We start from the raw sequence: 13050 nt of genomic DNA, 5'->3' as shown, positions 1-13050 counted from the left end.
GGATTCATTATATTTTCAATAAAAAAGTATAAAATACTGCAGTCGGCCATCTTGTCTAAAACGCTAATCGGGGCGAAATGACGTCATTTTCTTGGCGTGTCACCGTATTGCTTGAACTTTTCTATGGGATATCGAAGCGTGACGTCACTCGTGGACGCCATGACACCCGTGAGCGTTTTCGCGCTTAATTCAAAATTTGTTTTAAAAATGCTAAGTAATATTTCCGTTAATACTGAATTTATAGCCGAAATAATACAATTTTTGGAATCAGTAAACATGTACCTAAATTATAGAAGGGGAGTTCAAAATTTGCCATCATGCCCATTGTCCCTTGAGGTCAGCTCATTGTCGCACGTGTGTTATCACCCTAAGAGTGAAACTTTAAGCTCGGGTGCTTCATTTTGTAAATAAAATGGTTTCAGTCTAGCGAGTTGGAAATAAATAAAAAAGTTTTTAAAATGTATTGAAGGAAGGATCTAGTGTTTTTTGTAGTTTACTTTAGTAGTTAAAGGGTGTAGTTTACCTGATGATTACCTAAGCAAAATGGAAGCCCTATATGTAGTTGTACTGCAGACCAAGTTAGAATACCTTATCAAATCAAATCATATCATTTATTTGCAAGAACATAGTATTTTTCAAGGATCTTAAATTTATAACAATTATCTTATTTTCTACCACATTGGGCGTGCAAATTTTATGTATCTTGTTCATTATGACATGGCAAATGGCTTATATATTTGTATCTACGTTATTACATCTTTTAAATAAAAAAACAGACATAACTGCAATTAAGTTAAGCTTTCGGTCCTGGTTGTTACACTTCAATAGCAATCATTAAACCTCATTGGAGGCATAATACCTCAAAGGCGATTTGAAACTCTACTCTGTTAATCCAAACTTTGTTGAAGGCTTATACGGTTTAAAAGACCAGATACTAGTTGGCCACTAAATGTCCTTTCCTCCATCAATCATTATTAAATAATACGTAAGAAAACCCCGTGCCGTAGTGTTATAACAGTGGGACATTAAAAATTGGATTGCAAAAGGATTGCAGCTAAGTAGTGTTATGTTTGGTAATGTTGAAAGATGACGGGATGCAATAGTTCTACCTCCATCCCGAAAAAAGGCGTCGATGCAGGCAAACGCCATTGGGACTGGGACGAGTACTCTTAGCATACCTATGGCCCCGACGAAGGGCGCTTAGTGAATACCTTGGGATTTTAGCCGGTAAGAGGTAAAATTAACCTCACCGCTGCCTCTATAGCTGGGAGAAACAGCACTGTTTCCTCACGTAAAAAAGTTTAAGGCTGACAAAGTCTTTTCATAGAGATCGTTGAATATACAGTTGTTAAAAAGGTCAATAAGTCTAGAAGTGGAATCTCGCCATAAAACAGCAGACCATCGGAATCTCCATATAATTTTATGTAGCGTTCGCATTTTACTACATGCTTCGTGTTATTTTATTAAGTTTTTACGAGGTTTATCGCGTCTGCTATTGTCTGTGGTTTAATAAAATGCTAATGATTCAAGGCATCTCGTTTAATCAATTTGTGTTTATGTGGTGAAGGGTTTTAAATTGTTTCGCTGTTGATTTTATGGATACTGAATGATCGATTCATGCTTATGAGTTTATGGACAATCTGAGCAACTTTCCACTTTACTATTATCTCTATAATACAATGAGAATTTAAACGCAAAGGTTGTAAAACAACTTAGCGCACAATTTAACACGTAAAAGCATTTGTTATGATGATACGACAGATTAAAGAGATTAAATACATGTATAGTGGTAATTGTTAATACATTTGTACAGAAAACAACTGGTTTTACACGGAAACCATCTCGGATTGATTGGCGTTTGAGATATACCCCCCGGAACAACTTATTTTCAATTGGTATTAAACCGTGGATGACATTTTTCTTACCTATGCCGTAGCCTCTTAGCATCAGATGGACTGCATGCTCGTATGCTATTGAAGGTGGTAGAACCCTTTGTGGTTCGACTCCGGCGGCACCACCGTCACACCTATTTCTGCCTAATAACAGCAGTGTTATGCGCTGCTGTGTTCCGTTTTTAAGGATATGGTAAGGGAGACATACTTTTCCGAGGCGTTCCATCTTAGTCCTCAGGGGTAGCGGCGTATCTGTGGCCGATCTCAGGTAGGAATATCTAATCCCATCTGGGGTTGATTACAGATGTCCATGGACGGCAGTAGCCACTTACCATCAGGTGGACTGCATGCTCGTCGGCTACTCCTATGTTATAAAGAAAATGATTCATCCACATTAAAATAACCCTTCCTTGACAGTTGGTTACAAATATCTTTCAGGAAGGTCACTTATGACGTTTTTCGCGATCGTGTCCGCAATGACCTAATGGTAAAGGGAGGTCGGGGAGTCGAGGGCGTTGGACCCGTTCTACATCAATGTCAAGACGTAATCTAATGGTATGAAATTATTCGTGGCTAGGTCTGGTATTCAGAACCGAGGCGTTGTTATCGTAAAGTGAATAACTGAACCATAGATTAGTAAAGATTACTCACTCCTAACAAGGAAATGTAACCAGTTTTGAGAACTGAAATAGGTGCGTAAAAAAGTTTTGCCACGTTTCCGTGCTAAAATGTCCCTAAAATATTTGAAATAATTATTTATTTATTATGTAAATTACGCAGTATTAGTTATTTATTCGTAAATTTTCTCTAAAAATGTTTTTATTTGTCAAGAATTCAAAAAAAGAACTTACTAACAAGCTGTTTGTGGTTTATTGAATTTCAAGGCGGCGAAGTATCTTTACTAATCTGTGAACTGAACTAAATAGTGAAGTGGAAAATGAAAAATAAAAGGTGAAAACGCGGTGTAAACATAAAAGTGAAAAATTATTTGTATTAAATATCTTCACGTTAATTTTATCTTTTTTTCTTTTCTTTTAAATATGGAAGACGCAAAGGTGCAGGCAGGCCACCTGATGTTAAGTTGCTATTACAGTCCACGAACATTTGCAGTCAGCTTCTGATGAGATTAGATTCCTACCCGAAGTTGACAATACGTACCCAAGTTACAACCCTAACTTCGACCACTTCGATGAGTATGTCTCAACTAACACACCTTTCAAACGAGAACACAGCAGCGTTTAACACTGTTATTAATAGGTAGGCGTTCATTAAATTATGTATAACGTTATTTACTTAACGTTATTCATCATTTAATGAACATTTCTTTAATCCCCTCGTGTACCATAAAGTTCATCGTATTAGAGGTCAAACCATTTGCAAGTCGCCGAGGATATCCGTCAGTCATACGAGACGTTTTTTCAAATCACCCTGAATGTATTGATAATTGGATAACCATTTCTCGGAATATCTGTTTCTGCTAATGCTATTGCTCTTGATTGAATAATGCAGTCCCTGCGTCAACTGAGCACGGAAACATCTCATCAAATAGTATAATTAGGGTTATTGTAGACGAGTAGTGTGCTATACTATTAAACCACGCATATTAATAAGACAGAATTATATGCTAGAGGGCTTATTAAGAAACTACGAGTGCATATAATCTTTGCTAGATTAGACTTTTGTTGCCAAAACGCCCTTAGAGCAAACTAACAAACCTGAGGGACTTATGGAGCCGATGGGAAAGGAAAAAATTGCAAAGTTAGTTAATAGTATGGAAAAATAGTCTTCATTTATGTGGTATGTAGGCGGCATTTTAACTTATTTTTCAAAGCATGCAACTGAACCTCAGGGAGTCAACCTCGGGTAGGACCTCCAATCCTAATCTGGGGTTGATCACAGATGCCCAGAGGCGATAGTAGCCAATTACCATCAGGTAGACTCCATACTCGTTTGCTTCAAAATAAACATAGTAATAAACGCGTGTACTACACAATTATTGCATGTGACATCAGCTAATGACATAATGATATCATACCGTTAAACGACATCATCAGTGACAGGTTGATGTTCAGTTGAGTGCAAATGGGTGGTATTCGTAGCATCATTATGTGGTGTGTTGCGGTATTCGATGTAAGCGAAGTGAGAGAAATTAATTTTGGTTGGTTTACGGTGAAGGAAACTTGGTGAGGAAAGCTACTAAATAGTAGCTAATGTCTGCCTTTTTTAAGTAATTCTGGTCACTGTTGGGTGTGAGGTGAGTTTGTGAACTACAAGGGAAGAATTTCACTTAGTGTGGCTCGCTTGCTGGATGATTTGCCGCCTTTAAGACCTTATTTATGTTAAACAGCTCTCGCTGTCGCCATTTCTGTATCACTTGTCGTTGACTCGAGTATGAGGCCTTAGATCTCCGACAAGATTGAACAAATTTTATCCATTGATTGGGACCGACATTTCAACGTGTCGTTCGAAGCATAGAAGGGTGTATGTAATTCAGCCACTAGTCAATTTCCAATAGAATAAATCATCATCAACCCATTACTGTCCCACTGCTCGGCACGGGTTTCCTCTCAGACTGAGAAGGATTAGGCCATAGTCCACCGCGCTGGCCAAGTGCGTATTGGTAGACTTCACATACCTTTGAGATTTTTTTTATATATCTCTCAGGTATGCAGGTTTCCTCACGATGTTTTCCTTCACCGTTTAAGCAAGTGATAATTAATTTCTAATTTAATATGCACATAATTTTGAAAATCAGAGGTGCGTGCCTGGGATTTCCTCGGACCCCTCAATCGAGAGGCCGCGTTTCTTAACCACTAGGAGGCTATCACTGCTGTTGTTCCAATAGAGTACGACATTGCTTAATTTGTAGGAAGGTAGATTATTTTTATAATATAAGAGTAGCAGACGAACATGCCGTCCACATGATGGTAAGTGGCTTAGATATTCGTACCTGAGGTCGGCCACAGATCGCCGCTACCCCTGAGGACTGAGCTGGAGCGCCTCGGAAAAGTATGTCTCCCTTACCGCACCCTTCAAATCAGAACACAGTAGCGCTTAACACTGTTTTTAATAGGCAGAAATAGGTGTGGCTGTGGTACCACTGGAGTCGACCCACAAAGGGTTCTACCACCTTCAGACTTTCTTTTGAAATAACTCAGATCGGTTTTATTTTTAAATCATAGGTACATTGTACAGTAGCATTTGCTGGAGGGTATGTTATTCTACACTTAACCACAAGTTAACAAACGTCAGTTAAAGGTGTTTGCTCAGTCGAGGATGCAATGAGCGCATGAACATCACTTGTGGTTTAAGCGTTACAGACTAGAGCTTTCCTACATTCTCGTACTTCACCACATGGTAATTGAGAATTAAGTAGATCAAGTACATTTAAGTAGGCGAAGAAAACAGTTGGTGTAATGTACGACCAGTAATTCATATGGTAAGTATTGTAATGGAATGGTAAGATGAAATAAGCTTAACGTCATCTCTAATCGCACTGAAAAAATAAAAATCGTGACAAAAAACTTGATTCAAAGTTAACCCTGCATAATTTTAAGACGAGTTATTACACCACAAATAAATTATATTTAATATTTTACAGATACTTACTTAGATTTTGAAAACTAGATTCTTACATAACGAATAGCTGTTTTCAAACGGTTTTTGGTTTACAAAAGACTATTATTGTCCTTTATTAATAAACTATCCATCCAGGATAGATTATTATTAAGAACAAGTGTAAAAAGACTTACTGATTGAAGATCAGATTGATCTTTGTTTTATTTATAAAATCCACGAATTATATGGTAGGTCCAAATACGTCGTTGCGATGTAATTATTATTCCGGAATTTGGTAAGGCACTCAGTGTTCTTTCATATCGTATGTAGATGTAGGTAGAAACTAGTCTATCCTTACCACAATAGCAGACGTATCAAGTGGTTCAATGCTTGTTCAGTGAATGGCAAACGGGCGCGTAATATCATCGATTGTGGCGAGCGCACTTCTCCAGTTTGCTGTTGGCATACGATGTCCCAGTGTTGTCTTTCACGGCATGTTACTTGCGGGTCGCTTGAGCCTTCTTGTTAGTAAGGCTCGAATAACAATTTAAACTGCATAATTATTCTATTATGCAAAAATGAACGTCTCAAAATGAATGAAATGTGATTATGTTATGATAATGTAGGGTAACTATTTTTTTTAGTATTTTAATAATGGAGTACCTATGATTATTTTATACAAATAGAGAAGGATTTTTTTTACATCAATTTTATTTTATTTGTAGTTTAGTTTTGTCAAAAAACGTCTACCGTTCTAATTATAATACGAAAAAAGTATATTTCAAGTCTGTTAAAAGTTTTTTATGTTTTCAAGAAAGTTAATTACACTTTAGCTTAAATACATTTTTTTACTAATTTTGCTAAAAAGACTAAGTACTATTACAAGAACTGTGAAAATAATTTTCCCGATATTTGGGTTAAACTGTAAATTTCCTCGGCGCAAGGTGTAAATTTTGCCATCTGCAGCTAACTGTAGCTTACGGAGTTGGCAATTTACTGAATTGCCTAACTATTACAGCAAATTTACACCGGGGTAACCTACGGGTAGGGGTCAATTATGTGTAGACGAGCCATACGGTATACTTTCTACCGGACAGTACTATCGTGACGATTACCAATATTACCTACTGTATCACCTTTATTCAATCAATGATCTGCCAACCTCCTAAGTATGTGATTTTTATTACCCGACCGTGGTTCCTAACCTAAGCTTTAATTCAACTTGATTTGTTATAGTATTGTTGTTTTTGAAGGTGGTAGAACCCTTTGTGGTTCGACTCCAGTGGGCCACCGCCACACCTATTTCTAGCTAATAACAGCAGTGTTAAGCGCTGCTGTGTTCCGGTTTGAAGGGTGTGGTAAGGGAGACAGATATTTCCGAGGCGTTCCAGCTTAGTCCTCAGGGGTAGCGGCGCATCTGTGGCCGACCTCAGGTAGGAAAATCTGATCCTATCTGGGGTTGATTACAGATGTCCATGGGCGGCAGTAGCCACTTACCATCAGGTGGACTGCATGATCCTATATTGCTACTCCTATATTATAAAAAAAAATAAAAAAAATACTTCGTATTTATTCTTATCGTGGATCTCGACATCGTTGTTTAACAGGATTGCTAATTTTATTGTCTTAGTACCTGTACCTCAGGTAGACGCCGTGGCGTCAGTTTTGTTTAAAAGGTGCGCCATGTGGACAGAGTCGTATTCGAGAGTGAGGGCTATGCGCTGCGGCAGTTTACTGTGAGACACGAACCCAGTCACATCTCCAATGCGAAACTGTCGGTTTACCTAATTAACGCATATGATCGCTATTTGTTTCAATAGGCCTCGCTATGGTTATTTTGCTATATACTTGACCGACTGACTATGATAACTTATTTTATTATTACTGAATTACTGGATGCCGTGTCCGTGCCGTGCCCTTTGACGTCCTAATCGTGTTTTTTCCGACATACTTATATGGATAAAATGTTTCAATTTGCAACTGAATTAGAAATAGTTAAACCCAACCGATTAATCTAAAAATTGCATACACTTATGATTTGGACAATAATGAATGATCTTAGCGACGTCACACTCCAATATGGCGGAGGCCATTATGGACCAATTATTTATATGATATGTGGAAAAAAAACCAGTGATAGCCTAGTGGTTAAGAAACTCGGCCTCTCGATCGCGGGGTCCGTGGTTCAAATCCCAGGCACGTACTTCTGATTTTTTAAAGTTATGTGCGTATTAGAAATTAATTATCACTTGCTAAACGGTGAAGGAAAACATCGTGAGGAAACCTGCATACCTGAGATTTATAAAAAAAAATCTCAAAGGTATGTAAGTCTACCAATACGCAATTGGATTGCGCGGTGGACTGTGGCCTAATCCTTCTAATTCTGAGACGAGACCCGTGCCCAGCAGTGGGACAATAATGGGTTGTTGATGATGATTGATGATGTGGAAAAAAGCTTTAACAGAGTAATGTCCCGATGTTGCCGAGTTATGGTGAACCTAGGAGTGTAGCAATGTCACGGCGTGCGTGTTAGAACAGAGCAAGTTAGTTGTAAAATACTTATGCATATTTTTGCTTCGTGTTCTTGCAATCCCGGGAAATGGTTGTCATTGCTGTTAGGCGGTAATTTATACAGTTTGAGTTAAGTTAGCAATTAGACTGGAGCCATGTATTTTAATGTTTATTTTAATCGATCCATTAGTATCCTTTTGCTGTTTATCTATCCTTCCTCATTTATTTAAATATAAGAATATCGTTAACTTAACTTAGCTTCAATGTAAAAGTCTTAGCATTATTGCTATACGTATGCTATAGTAAATTTATAACGTAATTGTCCTATTCTTAAATAATCGCAACGTTAAATAAATATTTGAAAGAATCTATTATATACCTAATGGGTTCTAATATGAAAACTTGATTGGTTATACGTATCTAACTAGTGAATATTTTGTGTTTTTAAAAGATTTAAGTAGAAAATGTACATACATGGAAACATTTGATGGTGAGTGGTTACTGCCACACATTAGCTTGTAACTCCATGGAGGACAAGGGTTTTACCTGACGCCGATCAAAGATGCGTTGCCTCTTCTGAAGGTTAAGAAGGTGCCCTAAACAAGTCAGCCGGCATTCACTTTTTTCTGAAACCCAAGAATAGCTTTACGCTAGAAATAGTGGCGGTGGTATACTCCACGTAAAACTGCTAGTCCGCTCTGAATATAGAAATGAATCGCGTCGCCATAGCAAATTATATGACTACACCTGCTCGCAACAACTTTTGAGCGGACTAGCAGTTTGGCGCGGACGATACCTGGTCGAACCGAGCTTGTTTATCTACTGGACTTTTTTATTTATTCATTGAATTAATTTTTTTATCTACCCTAATATTATAAAGAGGAAAACTTTGTTTGTTTGTTTGGTTGTAATGAATAGGCTCAAAAACTACTGGACCAATTTTAAAAATTCTTTCACCATTCGAAAGCTACATTATCCACGAGTTACATAGGCTATATTTTATATGAAATATATTTGATAAATAGATTTTGAGGCTTTACAAAGTTTGCCGGGTCAGCTAGTAGGGTATAAAACTTGTCAAATGCATTTGTCATCACTGCATTACGTAACGTCCTTACATCCTGTAGTTCGGAAAGTGGGTCTATTAATTGCGGTTAATCTATTTTGTACCGTTAACCCTAATTGGCGGTTATTAACTGTCATGGGCCGATACTCAGTCCTTCGGAAGTACAGACAAAGTTTTATAAATTAATCGGTTCTGAGCCTGTATTACAGGTAAATTAGTGCTAATATATTTTCTACCAATATACAGTTTTAGTTTGAAATAATGTATGTTTTTTAATAATATTGGACCTGGTGTTAGGTGATTATTGGCATACGACTGGGGAGGCGACACATTCGAACCATTTTCCATCCTGAAGCAGTTCTGCGTTTTGGTGGCAGGGTGTGAATGTCAGCTGACTTACATATGAGGTGATTATTTTAGTCTCAGGAGTGCGATTTCATCTGCGATTGGCTAGAAGTAGGATCCCTGTCTACGTAGAGAAGGTGGTGGAACCTATTATGGTTCGACTCCGGAGGTATCACCGGCATACCTAATTCTGCTTATTAACAGCAGTGTTAACCGCTGCTGTGTTCCAGCTTGGAGGGTATGGAAAGGGAGATATACTTCTAGAGGCGTTAAAACTTACTTCTCAGGGGCTTCTGTGATCTACCTTACGTAGATTAGGTTACTTTAGGTAGGTTAGGTACCTCTAATCTTATCTGGGGTAAATTATTATAGTTGTCTATAGGCGGCAATGGCTACTAAGAAACAGAATGACGGCATGCTTGTTTGCTACTTCTATATACAAAAAATCGAAGTAAAATCAGTTTGTTACTTTGTCGTGTCATTCATATTATATGTCAATGTGGAATTTATTGGTTTTTGAATCAACGTTCCCTATACGCAACACCGCATGTCATAGACACAGTAACCGAATAGGCTCCTAATGCACGACATATTTTTCGATATTACGTTATGTAATCAGCACGCAGTTCTTGTTTGTAACTTTTTAATACTTTCATTTTTGTATTGTAGTAGGTATTTGTTGATCAAAGAGACAAAATATGGGCTATAGGATAGGCATTGTAGGTATAAGGATATCTCTGTAGTTCCGGGACTAGAATAGGGCTACGGTATCCCCTGCCTGTCGTAAGAGGCCACTAAAAGGGGGCTTCCGGAGTTGCGGGCGGCAAGAGTGGGAAGCTCGAACCGTCCAGCCAGCGACCCCGGGAAGGACGGCGGTATGTGTGGTCGCATACCGTCGTAAACACTACATGGTGTAGGAGGAGCGAAAACTGCTCCCCTAGGGTAGAGCCCGTTGGGCATCGCGCTTGGAGGGCACAACCGGAGTGTTCCGTCGGAGATCCCGGAGTTCTCCAACAAGCGTTGAGGACGGCCACCGGGGGGTTTTAGTGCGGTAAAAATCCCACATAACCCGGCGTCGCTCCCACGTCGTCGGGTACCTTTTGAAGGTTTCCCCCTCGAGAAAAAAAAAAGGTATAAGGATATGCCCCTTTTACCTGTCATACGGATGTATCCCGTCATAGAGCCTGTGAGGTATTGCATGTAAATTATTTGCGATTTGGCAGATGGATCTGTATTATGCCTAGAATTCTATTTTATTATTTACTCATTATCCTTGAACATCCTTTTCCACACTTGTTCTCCGAGGAATAGTTACAGATATATCCATACAAACATACCCATTGGGCCTCTATTCCATTACTACCTCCCTACCAGTCACGAAGGTGACACGACTCACCTCCGCGCGACCCGCCGACATCACTACTGAATCCTAATTCATAGATCCGTACGTGGTTCCTATGGAAATGTGGAATATTGAGTTACGATTTGCATGTACCGCCATTGACATACGGAGGATGAATTGCTCACGTTGGTCGGGATTGTCATGTCGTATATCATTGTAGAATTACCGCTCGGTGTCATGTGAATGTTGAATATGAGGGTTTTTTTATTTATAGAATATTTATGTATATAAAAGCGAAAGGATACTCATTCGCTAACCAACTGACTAATCATCGCGGATTCCGACCATGGAACCATGGAATTTCGTCAACGGGTTCATTGTATGACTTGGGTACCTACTAAGACAGGATTTTGTGATATGCCACCCCTAAGGGGATCAAAGTTTGTTGAAAATCCGTCAGTTTTAACGAAGATTATCTTATATTGAAATAATGGATGGAGTAAATGCCTTAAATGTAATATCCATTTTATTAATCTGTATTTACGGCTCTAGCAGACTAGCTACTTTTAAATATTGGTGATTCGCGTTTTAACGATTGCATCTGTTTCGGCAATTTGCTGCGTTCGGTCGCGGTATCGAAAATGTGAATTTTAGCGACTATATTTTGCGTTTTCGCATTCAGTTGCTTCATTCATCTTCCAAAAGTTGCTGCGACTGGCACTCAGACGTGTTCGGGTACAGCGGCGATCGATGCTAAAAGTAGCTCGTCTGTTAAAGCCCTTATTTTAAATGTACATTTAATTTCAGCAGTAACGCAACACCCTACGATGGAAATAAATTTGAAAACCCGTAGCTAATGTAATCCACGGGTCCCTTTATAATCTCTGTTTTACATATAGAGGAAAATACATTTTTATTTTCACCAAGTACGTGTTTCATTTCTTTCTGCTTCATGAAAACCTACTGAAAATTGTGTCAGCTAACATTAGACTTGCGTTGTGTACAATGAATGAATTTTGTAAAAAGGATTCTGAATAAAATTTTAGTGGAAGAAAAAGTGGGTTCACCTTTTTTGTACACTGGGTCGTGTCAAGTACTTCAGTTAAAAAGGCTGAAATTGTAAACTTGGAACACTTCTATATCAGTAATGCTGTTTTAAAATATTAAATGTACATAATTTAAATCTAGATACGTTACGAAACAACTGGAAGTACGTACAAAGGTTACAAAGGTACAAAGTACGTAAAAATATACGTGAATTCATATTTTTAAAACAATGAATCTCTATATTGTCTTAAGGCATTCTTTAGGAACTTCTTTCCTATCACGCGTTCTTACGCATGCGTGGAGTGCTGGTCCGCATGCATGTAACATTCACACGGGACGCTGAGAGACTGTGTGAGACACGTACTCGGACACAAACTCGCGTGACACGAAAAGGACTTGCATCATGCTGTGTACATATACGTAAAGAAACAATTCCTGACACACGCATCTTCTTTCCGGATTAAAAAGTGTTGTAATGGCACAGCACAAAGAATAAGAATTTGATATCTACGGATAACCACTTGGGCCCCAATGCTATGCATAGTAAACACTAATACTCGTAATAAAAAGATTTTTCTTGTCACGCGGAAATATGTCTGCGTGAGTGTTTCATATGCGTGCATTAATTAGAGCGCAGTGGTCCGCTTACATAACAAAAAAGTATCTATTCCCGCGTGATAACTGATAACAAAAGTTTGATGATACAAATTATAAATTAGTACAACAAAATGAAGCTGATATTAATGACACTATTGTTGAAAAATCAGATAAATGGTGAAAGAAAGTTTAATCACGCTATCACTATTTTGTGAACTGTAATGAAACCGTCTACGAAGTAAAGTTAATTCTAAGTTTGTCTTCAACTATCATTTGTTTCCATCAACGTGTATGTGGGCGCGCCGGTAGGTAGATCTACAATGGTATTTCGATTCAACTAATTTAACCAATATTTATAAAAATATAGTTAAAATAATTAAATGAATAAGCGTTAATGCCACCATAGTAACAATAACACCCAACCAAAACACCAAACAGTTCAGAGCACCACCGTGCCGTGCCCACTATTGGACAACTTCTGATCTGTTGACAGTTGCGCGCCCCTTTTTTATACCATGATACAGGTAGCCAATTGTTAATACGGAGCGGTAGTTCGAAATTAATATCATGTGATTTTAAAAACGGAATATTTATATATGAAATGAAGCATTCTCCCACATGTATTTAGTTGCTGGCTTGGTAACGTAAATATATTGTATAATTTTTATAAAGCTTTCACGGTGGCTTAAAGG

This window comes from Epargyreus clarus, unplaced genomic scaffold (assembly GCF_041222505.1).
Source record: "Epargyreus clarus isolate Ecla_fem2 unplaced genomic scaffold, WU_Ecla_fem_2.2 ptg000014l, whole genome shotgun sequence".
Taxonomy (NCBI): Eukaryota; Metazoa; Arthropoda; class Insecta; order Lepidoptera; family Hesperiidae; genus Epargyreus; species Epargyreus clarus.
This window is presented reverse-complemented; position numbering follows the sequence as displayed.